Source organism: Colletotrichum gloeosporioides (genome assembly GCF_011800055.1).
Source record: "Colletotrichum gloeosporioides strain Lc1 chromosome Unknown consensus_80, whole genome shotgun sequence".
Taxonomy (NCBI): Eukaryota; Fungi; Ascomycota; class Sordariomycetes; order Glomerellales; family Glomerellaceae; genus Colletotrichum; species Colletotrichum gloeosporioides.
The window spans coordinates 165,395-183,680 of NW_025544725.1; positions in this window are offsets into that span (position 1 = coordinate 165,395).

Sequence of the window (18,286 nt, forward strand, 5' to 3'; positions counted from 1 at the left end):
GCTTTGTCATGTGCGCATCCCTTGGCATTTGTCAGCTCCCACAGGGTCCTCAGGTGTTGGCATGCTCGCCACCGACGACGTTCTTCAACTTCGTCAGCAGCGCCGCGTCCGGGGCCGGCTCCGTGTAGCGCGTTACAAAAGGCCATTTTGGCCTTCAGCTAAATGTTATAGTTGCATAGTTATGTTGAGCTTCACTTGATGGCATGCAGATACTCCAAGTAGGTCTTCCTGGGGATATTGTCGATACGGTCGTTGCCGTTGTGAATCGCGATCTCGGCGGGCTCCCAAGACCTGTCGGTCTACATTCTGTCACGAAGCGGCCTTCAGGTCTTCGAAGAGACGCCTTTGGTCTGTCTTATGGAAAATAGTTTTAATATGATTGAGGCGTGAAAGAACTGCCCTCGACAGCCACCACGTACCTGTTGCAGCCCGGAACCACGTCGTGTTCTTCGACAAGAACATCGATGCGATGTGTCAAGAGACCATTTGCCCCGAAGTGCTGCTTGAGGTGCTGGCCGAGGCGTAGGGCCTCCTGCTATTCACCATCTCTTCGGACATGAGGATGCGAATCGGTTTCTCGCATGTTTTACTCAACGTCGCAGAGGATCGGAACGGTCGTTTGTCACACGCGATGGAACGACCGGGCAAGCCGAGGTCTAGCCGTGAATAAGAGCCCATAGGAGGAGAGCACTGTTGTAACGGGATTGGGCGAAGACGCTCGATGCGGAATCGTGAGAAATTGCGTGTGGCAGATGCATGACGCCTTTTCCGATCAGGATACTCGAATCAGATTGTCGGAACCGCCGTATACAGCACCGAGTTGGTCTTTGTTGGGAGAGAAGTTGCCTGCAGCTGGTGTCCAAAGGAATACGGCGGACTTGACGATGCGGATGGTGTTAAAGGGGTATCGGGACTTTCGCTGTGGCCAAACGTTCGTTTGAAGATCGTCGACCAGGACGTGAATCAAGTTGAGAAACACCTCAACGTACAAGAAGCCTCGAAGGCAAGAGTCGTGGTATTGTTGTTTAGGATGGTGGGGTCGAAATTATGGTCGTCACATTTAATCTTCCAGGAGAGCAGATTCCAATGGAGACTCATGGTGCTGCATGTTTTCGATCTAGCCAGGGTAATCGAGTCGAATATGGCCCTGCAGAGGGCAAACCTCTGCGAATTCGGGTTGCACAGGCCCTGGCAGATAGCTCAATTGTTAGAAATGGACAGATTGTTCAGTTAATGCAAAAAGTGGATTGCGACAGTGGTCAGTTGTTTGACGAGAAGCCTCTTGTTGTCGAGATCTGGCCTGGTGCGAGGGATGCGGTCGTGGGAGTGTTGATGCAAGCGAGGTCAGCAACAACTCCAGCCTTGTTTCTGAGAACAAACGGCGGCATTGCCTCGGGGCGCACCCTTCAATTTACGGGGTAATACGTTACTTATTACCTGCCGGCAGGTGTGGTCAAAAGGCAGGGGGGATCGGGCGAGCTGACGGGAGACTTCATCTGCCTCGCTCTCCCGGTGGCCAAGGTCGCACCGACAGCGTGGAGTCTCCAAAGCACATGTTGAAAGCGACCGGTGACAAGCGCGACAAGCGGCGAGCATTGCGGCCGATGTGGCCAATGTAGAGGTCGGGCGTGCGGTCAGAGGTTTGTGATCGGAGGAAATCGGGCCGAGCTTCGACGTGCGACGCAACACTCAAGGTGGCAGAGGCAGAAGACGAAAAAGAGAAGTAGCTAGGTAGGTCCCAAACACAGCTTCTTGTGATTAATCCAGACGTGGTACTCGGGGACCTTGAGGTCAAGACACACGTGTAGAAGGGTAACGGAGATAGCAAGCGATACAGGCAAAGCTGCCGTCCAGGTGCACCCAATCGTTGCAGGGTACCTACCGATTTCAGGGCTAACATCGGGAGGTACCCTCTGTAAGTACAGTGAGAGTGTAGTGGATATCTCCCGATTTCACCACTACAAATCGGGAGGTATCAATCTAACGATGATGGGGTATTCCACCGTTCATACGAGCCACCCATACTTGGCGGTTGTCCACCTTGAGGTACACCGTTAAGCTTGCACTGTTTAAAAACGCCTCATCCCGCCGTCCATCTGGGCCCTGCGAAAGTGTGGCCATCGCCCGGCCGCCGCAGTGCTATCCGCGGACACTCAAGCTCTGCCAAAGTCTGACAACGCCGACGTTTGCTTCCATGCACCACAGGTATCGCACTCGGCTCAGGTGGATGTTGTTCTCAAAACGCTTTCATGGCCTCCTCCTCATCTCAACGAACCACCCCCGAGGATGATGCAACCGCGTGCACCGGGACCGCGATCGCCTTGGCCAGCCCGCTTTCTCCAAGTCTCAAGGAACGGATCACGAACGCGCTTCCTCCATGTGCAAGCGCAGAACAGTGGGCGCGACCGATGGAAGGCAAATTGGCTGGTTAGAAATGGATACATGCCGATTTCGAGGAGCGACCCGAGTCCAGTGTTCCGCTCTGTTCTGAATGGAAGGTGCCTGACTGACCTTCCAGGTTACTCGGATGCCTCTGCAGCAGCTTCGCTGTCTGCCACGGCACCAACGTCTGCGGTCAGCTCGGTGAGGGGTGATTGGCTCCACTTTCGTGGCTGCCTACCTGCGTGAAGTGGCTTGATTAATCTAGCTATGAGCGCCGGGCGCGCCTGGCTATAAAGTGGTGTGGCTGATTCCTTATATAAAGGTAGGATTTAGGCTAAGGTTTAGGTTTTAGGCCTAGGCCTAGCTAACTACTATCTTATACCCCCCTTTTAATTAATACCTCTTATACTCTATAAAATTATTCCTATCCTAAAGTAGTAATTAGATTAATTATATAATTATTAGCTTTATTCTTAGCTATCTCTTTTATACTTTCTTTTTTATATTAATTTTATTATCCTATTTTACTTTTTAAAATACTTTTAATTTCTAACTTTTAGTTATATATTAATTATAATATAGAACTCTTATTAACTTTAAAGTAACTTTAATATAAACTTAAGTTATATAATTTAGTAATTTAGTTACTTTTAGATTATATAGACTTAAATTAAAAAAACTAGTAACTTAATTTTAAAACCTTAAGTTTAAATTAAATTTATAGTAATTAGGTCTAATTAACTCTTTAATATTAATTAAATAATATAAATTCTATATTCTATAGTTAAATTTAATACTTTAAAATAAATAGAGTTTATAAATTCTTATAAAAGTTAGTTCTAAGATATATTAATATTTTATATAAACTTAATTAACTAAGATAATTATTAGAAGATACTATAAAGTTTAGTTCTCTTTTTACTTTTATTCTAANGTTATACTTTTAAGATCTAATTAAAATTAGGTAAGTTAAACTTAAGTTTATATCTCTTTTAGTAATTAATATTATTATATTTTAATATAAGTAAATATTAACTAAGATATCTAACTTAATAATAAACTTATAACTTAGTAAAGTTAAAGTTTTTAATTACTTTCTAAATCTTTATTATTAAATAACTTTTTATATAGGAGATTTTTATAGTTAGTAATTTAACTATTAAAAAGAATAAATTAAAGTAATTAAAATAATATAAAGTCTAACTATAAAAGTTAATTAGTTAGTAAGATATAAAGGAATAAAGTTATTATATATAAAAGAAATAAATAAGTATATTAGACTTAATTAAGATTAAGTCTTAAGATATTATCCTTAGATTAAGACTTATTATTAGTTATAAGTAGTTTAAATAAACTTAGTATTTTAATAAAGTTATAATACTTCTCTACTATTAGTAGTTTAGTGAGGCTATTAGTAACTATCTTATAAGTTAGGATATAATTAATCTTAAAGTCTCTATTACTAATATTATTAATAATCTAGTAATATTTAATTTTAATATAATATAGTTTAAATAACTATTTACTTAATAAGTAATTATTAAGAGTATTTATAAAATCTATATATACTTAGAGGGGTAGTTAAATAGAGATATTTATCCCTTTAAAGAGATTTATAATATATAGTAGAACTTTCCCTCTAAGTATTAAATTTATCTACTTAGCTTTATAAATTAATATAACTATAAATAATTATAATATTAATTTCTAAATAATTAGTACTCCTTTATATATAACTATATAACTAGCTNTCCTCTATATATAACTATATAGCTAGCTATTAACTTACTTATTCTTTTATAATTAGACTAGCTAGTATTATAGAATACTAATAATTTAAGGTTATTAATAGAATAATTTAAACTACTAAAGTAGAGTACTAGTTATTATAAACTATAGAGATATCTCTATATTAATCTTAGTAGTTTATTATACTTTTTAGAGGTATATTATTAATCTCTAGTAGCTCTACTTATAGGTATTATAATATCTAGTTATATACTATTTATAATCTACTATAATTTACTTAGATTACTTTAATATTTATATATCTTAATAAGTATTTTATATTATTCTATAATCTCTAATAACTAAGTATTACTAGGGGGGTAGGAAACTTAGTTATATCTAGTAATACCCTTCTTTATTAGTATATTATTAATATACTTAACTTATAAGATCTAAAGTTATTTTATTTTCTAGTAGTAAATAATTTTAAACCTAAGAAACTATTATACCTTACCTAAATCTTTAATTTAGAAGAAGTTATGTAAATTATTTTTAAAGTTATTAACTTACTTAATATTAAGTATAGTAATAAGTATATTATTAATATAAAGTAATATTATAATACTATCTTTATTAATAAGAATATAAGGTTTTTTTAGGAGTAGATTAAACCTTAATTACTTAAAAATAGTAATAATTTACTTATACTAGAGAAAAGGGGATTCTCTTAGTTTATAGAGAGCTCTTTTTAATTAATAGAACTAACTAGATTTATTATTTAACTTATAGGGTTAGGTAATAAAGATATTATAATCTCCTATAAAGGTATTTAAAAAAGCTATAACTATATTAATTTAGTAAAGTTCTAAATCTTTAAGTATTATAATTAGTAAAAAGATTTATAGAGTAATAAGATTAGTAATAATAATATAAACTATCTTACTATCCTTATTTTAAAAGTTACTATAGATAATCTATTTTACTTTAACTCTATTAAGTCTTCTATTTATAGTAACCTTTTTATTATATACCTATTTACTTAAGAGATATTTAAAGCTATCTAGAAGCTCTTTAAGTTATTAGTATTTTATCCCTTATAGGTTTTTAATTTAAGTCTTTATAGTATTAAAAATAGCTAATTTTAGAGGTCTTTCTTCTATTACTTCTTATTTCCTAAAGGTTATAAATAAGTAAATCTCTAAACTAAAGGCTTATAATAAGTTAGATATTAAGAAGGTAAAAGTAACTAGTTTTTAGTTTATTTTATTATTAATTAAGTTAATCTTTATAGTTCCTATCTTACTAAATTCCTTATTAAACTTCTTTATATTATATAATATTTAGGTTCTAAATATCTAAGTTATTTAATTTAAAAAAGAAGTAGCTACTCTTAGTAATCTTATAAGAGTAGAGCTTTTACTACTACCCCTTAGTTTTCCCCTTAGTTTTCTTTATATTAGTTAAGGTATTTAGGGGGAAATAATAAGAGATCCTAGCTATAATAATATAGTAGGGGAACTTTATTACTAGTGAGGGATAATAAGAGAACTTTAACTTAGAGGAGTAATAAGAGAATATTAATATAGAAGAGAATCTTCTTTTAGTATTAATTATACCTATATATTTATAATATTAGTATTTTATACTAATATATATAGTTTTAGATCTAAAGTTAGTAAACTACTCCTTTTATTACTAAGTTCTTCTTAAGGAGACTTATCTTCCTATTCTTATTTATTATTACTTTTTAGTTCTTAAGCTTCTTCTAAGTATAAATTACTTATTTTATCCTCTTATTATTCTTATTTAGTAGAATAAATATAATAGTATAACTTTATATTTAAATTATAAAGCTAAAATTTAGCTTTATAGGTTATAATTAGTAGTTTATTACTATACTTATAGGTTTCTAGTTTAACCTCTTCTCTTATTTATAAGTTATTAAATTTAATTAAAAAGAGTTCTCTTTTATTTTCTTTAAATATTATATCTCTTACTTACTAAATACTATTAGTCCTTTTAATAAGAATATAGAAGATATTACTATAGAGGCTATTATATCTTATAAATCTTCTAAGTTTAGTTTTAAACTTTATTTTCTACCCTTTTATATATAGATAGCTATTTAAATAAATATAAATATAAGTTTAATAGCTTTAATAGTAGAGATAGTATATATATAGTTTTTTTATAATAAGAGATATATTAAAGGTATTTATTAATTTCTTATAAAGATTAATATTACTTTTACTATTAGATAGTAAATTACTAATTTCTATAGAAGTCTTTATTAACTAAAACTAGAAGGATTTAAGAAAACTAGCTTCTATATATATTACTTATACTTTTTACTATATAACTTTACTAAAGCTTTTTATTCTCTTATTCTACTAATAAGAGTAAAGTACTACTATCTCTAAGATAAAACCCTATTCTTAAGTAAAAAGCTTTATTACTTTAAGAAAAGTTATATTACTATCTATAATAACTTTAGAGAAGTAAATAATATTATTTATTACTATAATCTTCTTTAGAAACTAGTTTTATAGCTAAATAGCTATATCTTTCTTTAATTTAAATATTTAGAATTATCTATAAATTAAGAAGGTTTCTATAATATAGAGGCTATAAGTAATACCTCTAAAACTTTATAATATTAATTTTAAGAAGTTAATCTAAAACTTTTAAAAAGCTTAAGTTAGTTATTTTTATTATCTATTACTAAGTTATTATATTAATTTTACTATAAGGTAGATATAATATTTATATCTTATAAGAGGTACTCTAAAGAGGTTTATATTAATATCTCTTATAGTAGTAATAATTACTTCTCTAAATAAATACTTTAGATAAATATAAAAAGTTTAATAATCTAGCTTAAAAAAGTTAAATTTATTACTTTAGTTAGAGGGATAGATCTAAAACTAAAAGACTTATATATCCTATTTAAAGTTACTAATAGCTTTAAATATATCTTTATAAACTAAGGTATTATCTAAACTATTAAAATAGATACTTATCTACTAAAGAAGATTAATATTAATAATTTATATTATATTATAAAGTTTATAGAGGGTATTATATAATTAGAAAGTAGTTTTTTTACTACTTAGCTTAGTAGTAATTACTTTAACTATATTAATAGTTTAGTTAATTTAGTCCTTTCTATTTATATAGTTTATAGTTAATTCTTAAGAGAGATCTTAAAGTTCCTTAAAAATAGAGAGATTATTAAGAATATACCTATTAGTATTAATATTTAGTATAAAGGAGTTTATCCTCTTAATAGAGGTTATAAATATAATATATTCACTTAGTTATACTTCTTAGCTATTACTTTCTTCTTTATTAACTTCCTTAATAGTATTATATATAAAGAGATTATTAGTCTCTATTTTAATAATCTAGTTAGTAGAACTTTAGATAGAGGATTTAAATCTCTTTATTAATTATTTCTTAACTCTCTATATATAGTTAACTTTATATAGATCTCTAGTAAGAGATTAAGGGTTAAAGTATAAAATAAATACTCTAAAATTATCTATTAAGAATAATAGAAAGGTCCTCTTCTAAGTTTAAGCTAATAAAATATCTATAAAAGTCTTAGATTAATAATAAATATCCTATTTAATATTAGAGTTTCTAAAGATACTATTTTAAGTTTAACCTTCTAAAATAAATATTAAAATAGATATTTATATAATTATTTATATAGTTATTTATAGTATATTTAAATACTTAAACTTATTAAACTTTATAGTATAATACTTATAATACTTTAATAAGTATTTATTATAAGAAATAAAGTATAAAGAAGCCTTTCTATAATAGTAAGAGTATATCTTATATCTATAAAGGTTTTATAGATACTTAGAATTATAAGAAGTATATAAATCTTATTACTATATCTCTCTATTATTTATAAGTTTAGAAAGCTAAATTTACTTTTTTATAATAAACTTCTTTTTATTTAATAAAGCCTTAATACTTTAAGAGGCTTATTTATATTATTCCTTTTTACTAAAACTTCTAAGTTCTTATAAGAGGTTATTATAAATATAAATTTCTATAATAAAGTTATTCTCTATAATATCTACTTTAGCTTAATTAAAATATCTAAAACCTTAAATAAATCTATAAGTAAGAGCTATAATTAATAAACTTATACTAAAACTATTTAATTTATTAAAAGTTAAGTAAAAATCTTAAATAAAATCTTTAGTATTTCTATAGTTAACTTTAGTTATTCTATTCTAGTTATTATAGATTTTATTTATAGCTAGTTTATTAAACTTCTAAGTATATTCTTTAATCTTAATAAAGATATAAAAGGCTAAAGCTATAATAAAAAAATTATTATTAATTATTTCTTCTAAGAGATTATATTAAATCTTCTCTATAAATAACTATTTAATAAATATAAAACCTATAAATATTAGATTACTTAAAGATCCTAAATCCTTAATTACTACTACTTTATTTTCTTTAAAAACTATATCTTTATTATATCTATTTAGTATTCCTTTATCTATTAAGTAGAAGAGAAATCTTATTACTTTAAAGGTATTCTTAAGATTAATCTCTTATAATTAAAAACTTATAGCTTTAGTTAATTTAAGGATAGTATTATATACTAAACTTCTTAAATCTAATCTCTTATTAGCTACTTTCTATATAGCTACTTTAGTTATAAAATTAATAAAAAAAAGAAGAAGGCTAAGAGGGCCTAACTAAGATAATCCCCTTCTAATAAAATTAGAGGAAAATAGAATTAAATTACTAATTAAAGATATATTAATTTATTTAATTAATTTAGTAATTTAAGAGGGGTTTAAATAATTATTAGATATTTATTAAGTAGTTATTACTATATAACTATAGTAGTTATTAAATAATTATTAACTTTAGTAACTTAAAAGCTAAAGAGATTTTATAAATAAGGGATATATATTATAATAACTATAACCTCTACTTAGAAATATTATTTCTAATAGTTTAGTAATCTATTAATTACTTTATAGTAATTATTAAATTATAAAATTAAAGTCCTAATAACTACTTAGAAATAACCTTACTATCTAGTAGATAGATTTAAGTATTTAGAGGGCTTATAACCTATATAAAATAGCTTAATTAATCTAGCTATAAGTGCTAGGTATACCTAGCTATAAAGTAGTATAGCTGATCCCTTATATAAAGGTGGGATTTAGGCTAGGGTTCAGGCCTTGGGCCTGGGCCCGGCCGACTACCGTCTCGCACTACCTAAATGCCGAAAGTGGAGCCCTCTTGGTGAGGCCAATCGGTCAAATTCAGATCCCCGCCGTCGAGAAGTCGGGTCCAGTACCTCTGATGGCGAAGGACAGGGCGTTTCTCTTGTCGCCGCCACTCCCTGCACCCCAAGGTCAATCACCATTCCTCAGCATCACACAGGAACCACTAACTCCACCCCTCTGCGTGCTCTATCCGGCTCAGCAACATCTGAAGAGCCCGCCAATCTCAAGACTTGCACTGCTTGCGTGGTCGGGTGGAACTTTGGACGGGCTCAAGTTAACTACCTAAGTGGCTCGGCAATCCACCATCTGCCGGTGCCAGTGCGAACCTTATCGGCTCGCTAATCTCACATCGAAGCCTTGCATTCTTATTGAGACGTCCAGTGAGTGTCGCGACAGCGTGCGCTCTGTGTTGGTGACGTCACAGATATGGCAGGCGCCCCCACCTACGGCGGCGTCATTAACGAGAACCTCAGATGCTTTCCCGTGAGCCTTGCCACAGGAAAGTATCAGAGTGCTGACCCCATCAGCGGGAAAATACCGGGGCAATGTGATTTCAGCATCTAGCTGCGCGGCACCTGGCGTCGCTGATAAAAGGGTGCGCCTTCCAGCCAAGAGAGCCCAACATCTCCGCCCATAATGGGGGTCATTTTCATCGCAAACCTTTCGGCACGGCCATGAAGATGCATGCATCAAATACGAGTGCTTGCTGCCAGTAGGAACCACCTGACAGGTAGCTGCTTGAGCGATAGACCATGCCGTTATAGTACGATCCAACATCTTATTCAACGTATGTCACTGCCAGATCTTCCAACCCACAGCTAACAGAAAGCATTCAAAGGAGTAGAATTTCCCCAACGACTGGCTATTGACGGCCAGACTGACATGTCCATGAAGTGATTTGTGTCCCAAAAGGATGTTTCCAGGGTATCCTCCGCGGCCGCGAATCATGTTGTAGCCCGAAGTCTTTGTCGCTATCGACTTAAGTCGGCCGCGACGAATGCGCACGATGTGGCCGTGAGAGTCGGAGTTGCAGATGGAATCTAGGCGCAGCCCACCGCACGACGCTAGTCCGTCGTGTCAACAGCTTCAAGATGTCTCGGGAAGCCCTCATGGTGTCTGCGAGGAGTTCTGGAGACCCGTTGCAAATCGTTGGACGAAAGTCAAAGTCGAGCATCGACCTGGGTTGCTGAAGCGATTCGGTGTCTCGTAGGTCTCGGGGGCTGTTGGTATTTACAGTCAGCGAGGGACTGGCAGGAAAGGAGCAAGGTTCCCACTTCATTCCAATGCCTGGCGGCTCTCTGGCTCGTCTGAGAGTGAATGCTGGCCGTCCAAATGGCGACGTGTACGGGGCGAACATGATTGTGGGAGTGATATTTTCTGCACAGGTAGAAAGCCTGCTCGAGCACAGTCGCGGTTTTCTACTCCACGCAGCCAGACGTTGCCCAAATTACGACCCGAGCGGTCGCCATCCGTTCGGGCAGGCGGGCCTCAGCAACATACGCCCGTACCTACCTACCGATTTCAGTGTTCTTTGCGTGGACTCCCAGTTTTCCAGGTAAGGTACGTTACACTGGCCAACACACGTTTGCAGTGGGGCATGCGGTGCTATTGGGAGCAGGCACATCACGAGTCGCAAGTCAAGCTCTTTCCCTTTCTCTTCCCGACAGATCCCAAGCCGCTGCACTTCGCCAGACCACCTCCAAATTGAACACATCAGCTCGGCTCGTCTGCGTCTTTTAGCACAGCTCAACAAACCCTCCAAGGTATTAAAGACGCCTGCTAGCTCCAAGATACTTTCAGTCTCACGACGGCACTTACTTTACTTCCTTCGCCGGCATTCGCGACACCTGCTCGCCTCCATCGGAGCCCACCATCCTACGAACAGACACTCTCGTTGCGTTCCATCTCATTCGATACATGTGAGCCTGCTTCCCTTCCAATTCCAATTGCCAAGATCACCTGCTGATGGCTGAACCTTCGCCAGCTTCCCAAATTGTCCATCATGGCCACCCCGCACGGTCAGGTCGGCCCGGCCAGCATTCCCACCGAGATTTTCTCCATGATCCTTGAGAAGATGCGCGACGAAATACTTCAGTCGACAACGCCAGTAGTCTGGAAGCTACGCTTGGAAAGAGTTTGCCCATATTCGCTAAGAGATGATGATCCCTCGGTGGTATCAGTCCAATCGGATCCAAACGAGGACGCCCAAAGCGGCGGATCGAGGGCCAAGGCGCGCCTGCGCCATCTTTCTCCTTTGCGTGGGATCAACAAGAAGGGCCGAAGACTCGTCATGGAATGCTTCGAGGTGTTGCCTTGCTCAGATTCTCGTCACCCGCCAATGTCCGTTCGCACAGATTGCGACATCTTCATTCCTGGCAAGCACCAGTTTTACGCTGAACATGTTTGGAAGATGGGGCGCTTCTTCTACAGGCCTCAACCCCAACTCTTCACCAAGATCAAGCACATTCAATACGACCCCCTTGACTTTCCTTATTGCAGCTACTGGAAAACGCTTCGCCGTGCTGAGCCACTTTTACAGTGTCTCGAAAGTGTTATTCTCAAAGACACCACCATTCACCTCGCGTTAGAGCACGAACTGCTTCCAAGCAATGGCGACATGATACCACTGACGAACCACGGCAATGGCCTTCAATTACTTTTCTTGGTACACCTAAGAACTATGGCTAGCAGTCTTCCCCGCTTTCATGATCGTTGGAAGCCATTCAAGCGAAGGGGAGTACGGCTCCTTGTCCGAGAGGTAGATGTCCTTCAACCCAGCGTGGAGATTGTGTCCACAGAGCAAGGCCTTCACTTGCGCAGAACGTGAGAGTGGCGAGTGGTCAGTATGCACATGCAAAGAACGGATATGCTTGATTTTGGCTTGCGCACCGCGGAGGATCTTTGAATCAGGTGGAGATTTATGCATTTGTTCTGCACAAGGGGAAAAAAGGCCATTGTTTGAACGGAGAAGGTCTTTCATAGGCAAAGAATCAAATCAAATCATCTTCCATTCCGTTCTTGGAACTCCCATTGTCCAAAGTGTCAGACTGATGAAAAGTGCCTGGGACTACCACCGACTCCTTTGCCCTGTCGTAATAGCCGATCCCCAACGAAGCTGTTCAACTCTACCTGTCTCCTCCACGAAGGGCATGGCTCCAATCGCATCCAACATCCAGATTTCTCCTTGGGAAAAGGAGTCCATGATCTAGAACCATGCTCAGCCCTTTGCAGATGCAGGAGCAATGGCAAATGTCGACGGTCAACGCGAGGAGCCTTGCCGTTACGCTCGCTGGATCTCCTCATGTTTTGATAATTCAGATGGCACAAAGAGAACGGCCAATACCATCCATATCCTCTTCGTGATCGAAATCTTCAATTCAGCCCCACACGCACCAGCCTCAACATCCCAAAACCCTCACAACACGGAGTCTCCCCCCAGCTCCCGCAAACTGTGAGTTTGAAGCTGCGCAAAGAAACAGGATATACATATTCCCATCAATGTTTGAGAGTACGACTCGATGCAATTGTTTTTCAACTGCATCATAACGCATTTGCCCAGCCTCCAAACGCACCTTTCTACCCGCTACTTTTCGTATTCGCAACGCAGACGGCAGTATTAACAAGCTACTTGATGCCCAAGGTAATCCCGGCCGCTTACGATGGCCGTCGCCCCAGATGCGAATATCAAGCTACAAGTATTCTCTTTTCCAGGGCTGTTTCTTGCCGTGGGAGAAAAGGCAATTCAGTACAAAGTGGTGACAAAGGTAAGGCGTTCGGGTCAGTGAGTATCGGCTGCGCTTGCGACGGCACCGAGAGAATATTCTGGGTGGTGCTGACAACTCTTGCTGCTTTTGAGCAATTCGCGACCGACGGCATTTACTTAGTATCTTTTGTTGCCTGCTGACCTCCTTGCTACCGTAGCGATAAGAAGACCAGGAAACCTTCAATCCATCAGCCAGGCGTGTATGATGAGCCCGCAGGACCTTGTACTTGTGCCGGCTACGACGAACCAGGTAATACTTCAACCAATCAGTTCACCAGCACTCTGGAGTTGATTTGGGGAGAGGAGCTCGTCTAGAGGGAGAAAAAACCTGGAATCCTTCCCGGTGAGCTATTCGGTGAAACCTAGGTGCGCCAGAGCCACCCTGCGGATATGGGCTACAAACCTATGGGTATCTCCCGATTTTTCGACGTGAAATCGGTAGGTACGGTATCAATCCTTTCCGGTGGACCATTCCCTGTAATTAAAGTAACTAATGAGTATCTATGGAAAGGATCCGTTGCATGCGCGACGGCATTAGTTTCTTCCCCCTCCAGATGCGAAGCCTCAAGCCATGTTCAACTACACACCGACAACATCCGCCTGCCAGACAAGTCTTGACTGCCCGTCTTTCTCAACAGCATATCTGAGAGGCCTCGGACACACCCCTCTCTAGCTGAGCGTTCGAGCCGCCTTGTAAAGGAAGAAGTGTCGCAGCTTTACCCGTCAGCTAGTCGACCTTCCGCTTCCAACTTCCTTAGCCAAGTCTTTCCGGATATCTCCCATCAGCCTCCAATTTCGCATCTCTCAGTCCTTCAAATATCTTCCTTATTTATCGTCACAAGAGCCCAGCGGAGCCCTTTCCCATGTCAAATGCCATCGGCAGGCTTCAAAATCAACAGCAATCGTGCCGCCCAGGCCTTTTCTCTCTATCTCGACTACGGCGGTGCAAGAGCCGCAGCAGAAGCGGGTGCGGGCACCCCTGCTATTCCTTTACGTCGCATATACGGACCACTGACCTCAAAGCGTCGGCTTTCAGCACTGTTCAGGTCTGATGTAGAAGTCCCCGGGTACTTAGAGCTCTCCGAAGGGGCCTGGCTGATGGGCATGCGGATGCGCTTTAGATATCATCATTGTTCATTGTGGGAACTCATCGACTCCCATTTCCCTTCTTCGCCATCGCTCTCACCCTGAACACTCTTCATACAAGCCCGTCGCTTGATATCTGACGAGCAAAATAACAGCAAAAGGGGAGAGCTGTATCCCGGACGCAAAGTCGCCTGCTCGCGAATACAGCCACATTTCGAAGGCTTCCGCTAAGTCCCAAGTCTACGATCGAACAGAATAAACCCAACTGCTGGGCAACTGGTATGAATGGGACCAACTCATCAGTCAAGACGAAATATTGTCCGACCTTGCCCGGACCCCCTCCCCCTTCTCCCCCATATTCTTGGGCTCGCAGCCTCGATCCAAGATCCCATATGACACCTCGCATGTTGTCTACTCTGACAGCTTCTTCTCGGACCCATTCAGTTTCAAATTCCACCGCCTGTTGTTTACCAGCATGGAGGCTGTTTCCGTCACCTCGGGGATGGACCTGCTTGACAGCCGCCACTAAGCCACATTCAGAGACTACTTGGCACCTTCAATTTTGAAACCCTGGGCAATGGGGCACTGACCTTGTGCCCATGATGCGTATCAAGTCGCTGCAGCAGGCTCAGTGGCTGAACGAACTATGGGAGGTGATGAAGACGGTGCGTAACTAAAGAAGGCGCTGAAATTCGGTTGGAAGAATGGTTAGAAGCCGCTTATTGTTGGTATTGATGGTGGTGCTGTCTGCTCCCTCGAGTGCTACAAGGTGTTATATGACGCCTACCAATCATCAACAGAATGTCGCAGTTGTTATGCTGGCTCTGGTCAGTGCGACGATGCAGGCTAAATTCCTGCGAAGGACGTGAACGCTTAGCCGTTCAAGATTACGAACCCCGAAAACAGGATTGAGGAGTTCTGCAGTCATCCTTCGTCGGACAGTGATTAAAACCAGCTGATTGGAGGGTGCACGATACACTCCAACCTAGAACCCGTTCCATCCTTCAGTGACACCATCATTGGTACTCGCCCTCAAGGCACGTTTCTGCGGCCTCGGTGTCTACAGGCAGCTTTGTTAACAGCTTTGTGGGCGGCTTTGACTCCAAATAAAACTCGCCCTGTATGCTATTAGTAGTTCCAATGGTAGTGCGTCGTCCTGATTTCAGCTGACGCATCGTCAGGCGATTACATGAACGATGAAATGCCATGATTGCGGCGGAGATAGCCTCTTCTTTCACGACGGTTGTGGCGTCATCCAACGGACACAGCAGAGCGGTTCTCTGACAACTACGATTTGACGTCTTTGGCAGGCTCTGCAGGGTTCGATTCAGCTGATGTAATGGTTGATCCTTTGCATGGTCATGGCGGGCCACTGTCAATCGAGCGGGCTGAGCATATTGATGATTGATCTATCATTTCGCCGATGCCAGGCAGTTGTAGCAAGCGGTCTCTGAGCATCATAAGAATAATCCCACCGTTTACTAGGGCAAGCTCTGATAGGAACGCAGCCGGTGTACCACATGCTAAGTCATTGGAGAAATGCTGCGTACAAGAGCTCGGCTTTGCTTCATATCCAGTGCGAGGTTGAAGTGTATGACTTTTGCTGCTGCAAGCGCCTCGAGCTTGGGAAACAGGAGGTGATCATACACATGCGGACGACTATGTGCTGAATGGAGAGCAGGTTCAAAATTATGATGGATGAGAAGATCTTCGGTGATTCCAAGACTTATAAATGGGCTTAAATTGAACTTTTTCCGCAGCATGCCACGAAAAGTTCCTAAACCACAAAACGGCCTGCCATGGTTTTCTAAGCAGATTTATGTTCGAAAAAGGGGGCTTTGAGATTGACAGACAAAAGGCCAGGAGGGAGACCGCCGATAGTCAGGAAACTTGTCATCAGTTCGATCGAGCGACGAAGAAGCCCACAGATACCAGCGCTGTCCGCCAACGACCTACAACGCTCTGTGGGTGCAATGCTTTTCCAGCCGAGGTTTTTTTTCGACGCTGCCATCACTGCGTCTGCTTTGCTAACCGTCTTCCTAAGTACGGTCTCCCACGGCGTCTCTTTCTCCATGCAGCTCGTCTCGTCTATCATCATGCTCTAGCAAAGACGCTAAAATGTCGTCGTCGACCCGCTAGCATCTGCTTTTCACATGAACCAGCCTACGAACCCCACAATTATGTGTGCTTGACGCAGATTTGTGATGATCAGATAACCTGGAAAAGTTTACTTAGTATGTAACAGAGATGCCAAAGCAAGTTCTATGGGCATGTCAGCCGTTGAATGTTCCATGTCTCCTTTCCCGTCTCCATAACAACATGGGCCAGAGACCGCCCGGCAGTGGCCTTCGCGAGCTTATTCACAGCAGGCAATAAAGCTTTGGGTCTGAGACCATTCTCTTCGTACACAGGTCTCGCCTTTCTTGTTAGCCAGTATCTTGGATCCCCTTGGCAGCGTCATGAGAATATGGCCATATACTCCCGCTGTTGAACACAGAATCGGGGTCAAAGTCAGCATGTCCCTCGCCGATACCTGTAGAAAGGTTTCATCACGTCTGCAAGACGTCGAAGCCAATCTCCTCATGTGAGCAGGGTCGGAGTGCCAACATCAGCATCGCAAAGTGCCTGCGTACCACTCATCACAGCACTATAGCCGTCCTCGACGCCCTCCGAAGGGGTCCATCTGTGGCCAAATCGGCGATTCGCCTTCTTAGCGCGTGATCCCTCGATTTTCTCAGCACATGATCCATCGAAACCTCTTCCTACTACCGACTGCAAAATATCGCCCAGAACCTCAACAACACCGGTGCATCCGAAAGTGGCTTACCTTGCCGTCCTATTGACTTCTTGATCTGCTCAGAGCTTCTCCTACGCTTCTCAATGTCTAAAAACTACGATCAAGTACCCCGATGGCGCTGGACGTCCGCAGTCGATCCAAGACCGGCGTTTACGTATGCACGATCTCTGTGGACCAGTGCCTCACCTGGTCCGGAGATTTACAAAGCTGCCCAATGCGCATTCTCACTGATGCACGAAATTTAAAAGAGACAGCCGACTGTTCAGGGCTTGCGGCGCTTTCGTCTGACACGAGTAGTTATGAAAGGCTCAATACGAGTTTTCTCAAGATACTGAACCCCGCTTCCCTCCCTTTTCATTGACCTCGAAGTCAACTCCTTTCAAGGTGGAGGCAGCACAACAGTAGAATACGAGACTGCGTCGGGGAAGAGGTGAACAGCGACAACAGCGTCGTTTTTGGAATGAACACACAAGACAACCCTGTGGCTTCGGAGGCCATGCCAATACTGGTCAAGATCGCTCCAAACTACATTTCATTCAGACCGAAATACTGCGGCACACTCCGTGCCGGACGATGGCATCAGCTTTACCCTTTGATCAGCCATAGCCCGTGGTGTTCTCTGTCTGCGGAAGCGTGCTGTCGATAACCGGATCGTGATGACAGTCAACAAGAGATCTTTCTGCAAAAGATAAGGTTCGCAGGCTTTGCATCCACGCAGCCTAGTACAGGCGTAATGATCGAGATTTATAGCTTGTTGGATGGCGAAATAGCAAATGGAACGAAGCCACCCTAGCTGAAGATCGGTATGCGCAGCCTTAACTCCGATTGCGCAGAAAAGGAGCGGCGGGAAGGGAGGAGCAGATAGGTCTTTCTGGTCGGCCAGCGAGCAGAGTGGACTCATCAGAAAAAGTACTTTGTTTGAAAAGATAATGTCAAGAAGTGATTCCCGGAGTGATGCGGCTCGAGATTGTTCTGCCAGTCTCACCATCATTGGGAATGTTGATACTTCGCAGTGTTCAGTAAGACACTTGCTCAGAGCGTCATGTTACATTAGCAAAAAGCCGCCGGCGCCGCAGCCACCTTAGCGGAATTTCTCACGCTGGGAAAAGCTGCGAATGAGACAATGCAAGGTTGGCGAAAACTAGCATACTGAGTGATACCGGAACTTGTACCACTGTGATTGGTTTGATCTCTTTGACTTCTCCAGAAGGTGTTTCCATTATTATATGTAGCCTTATGATTTGGGTACGGCTTGTG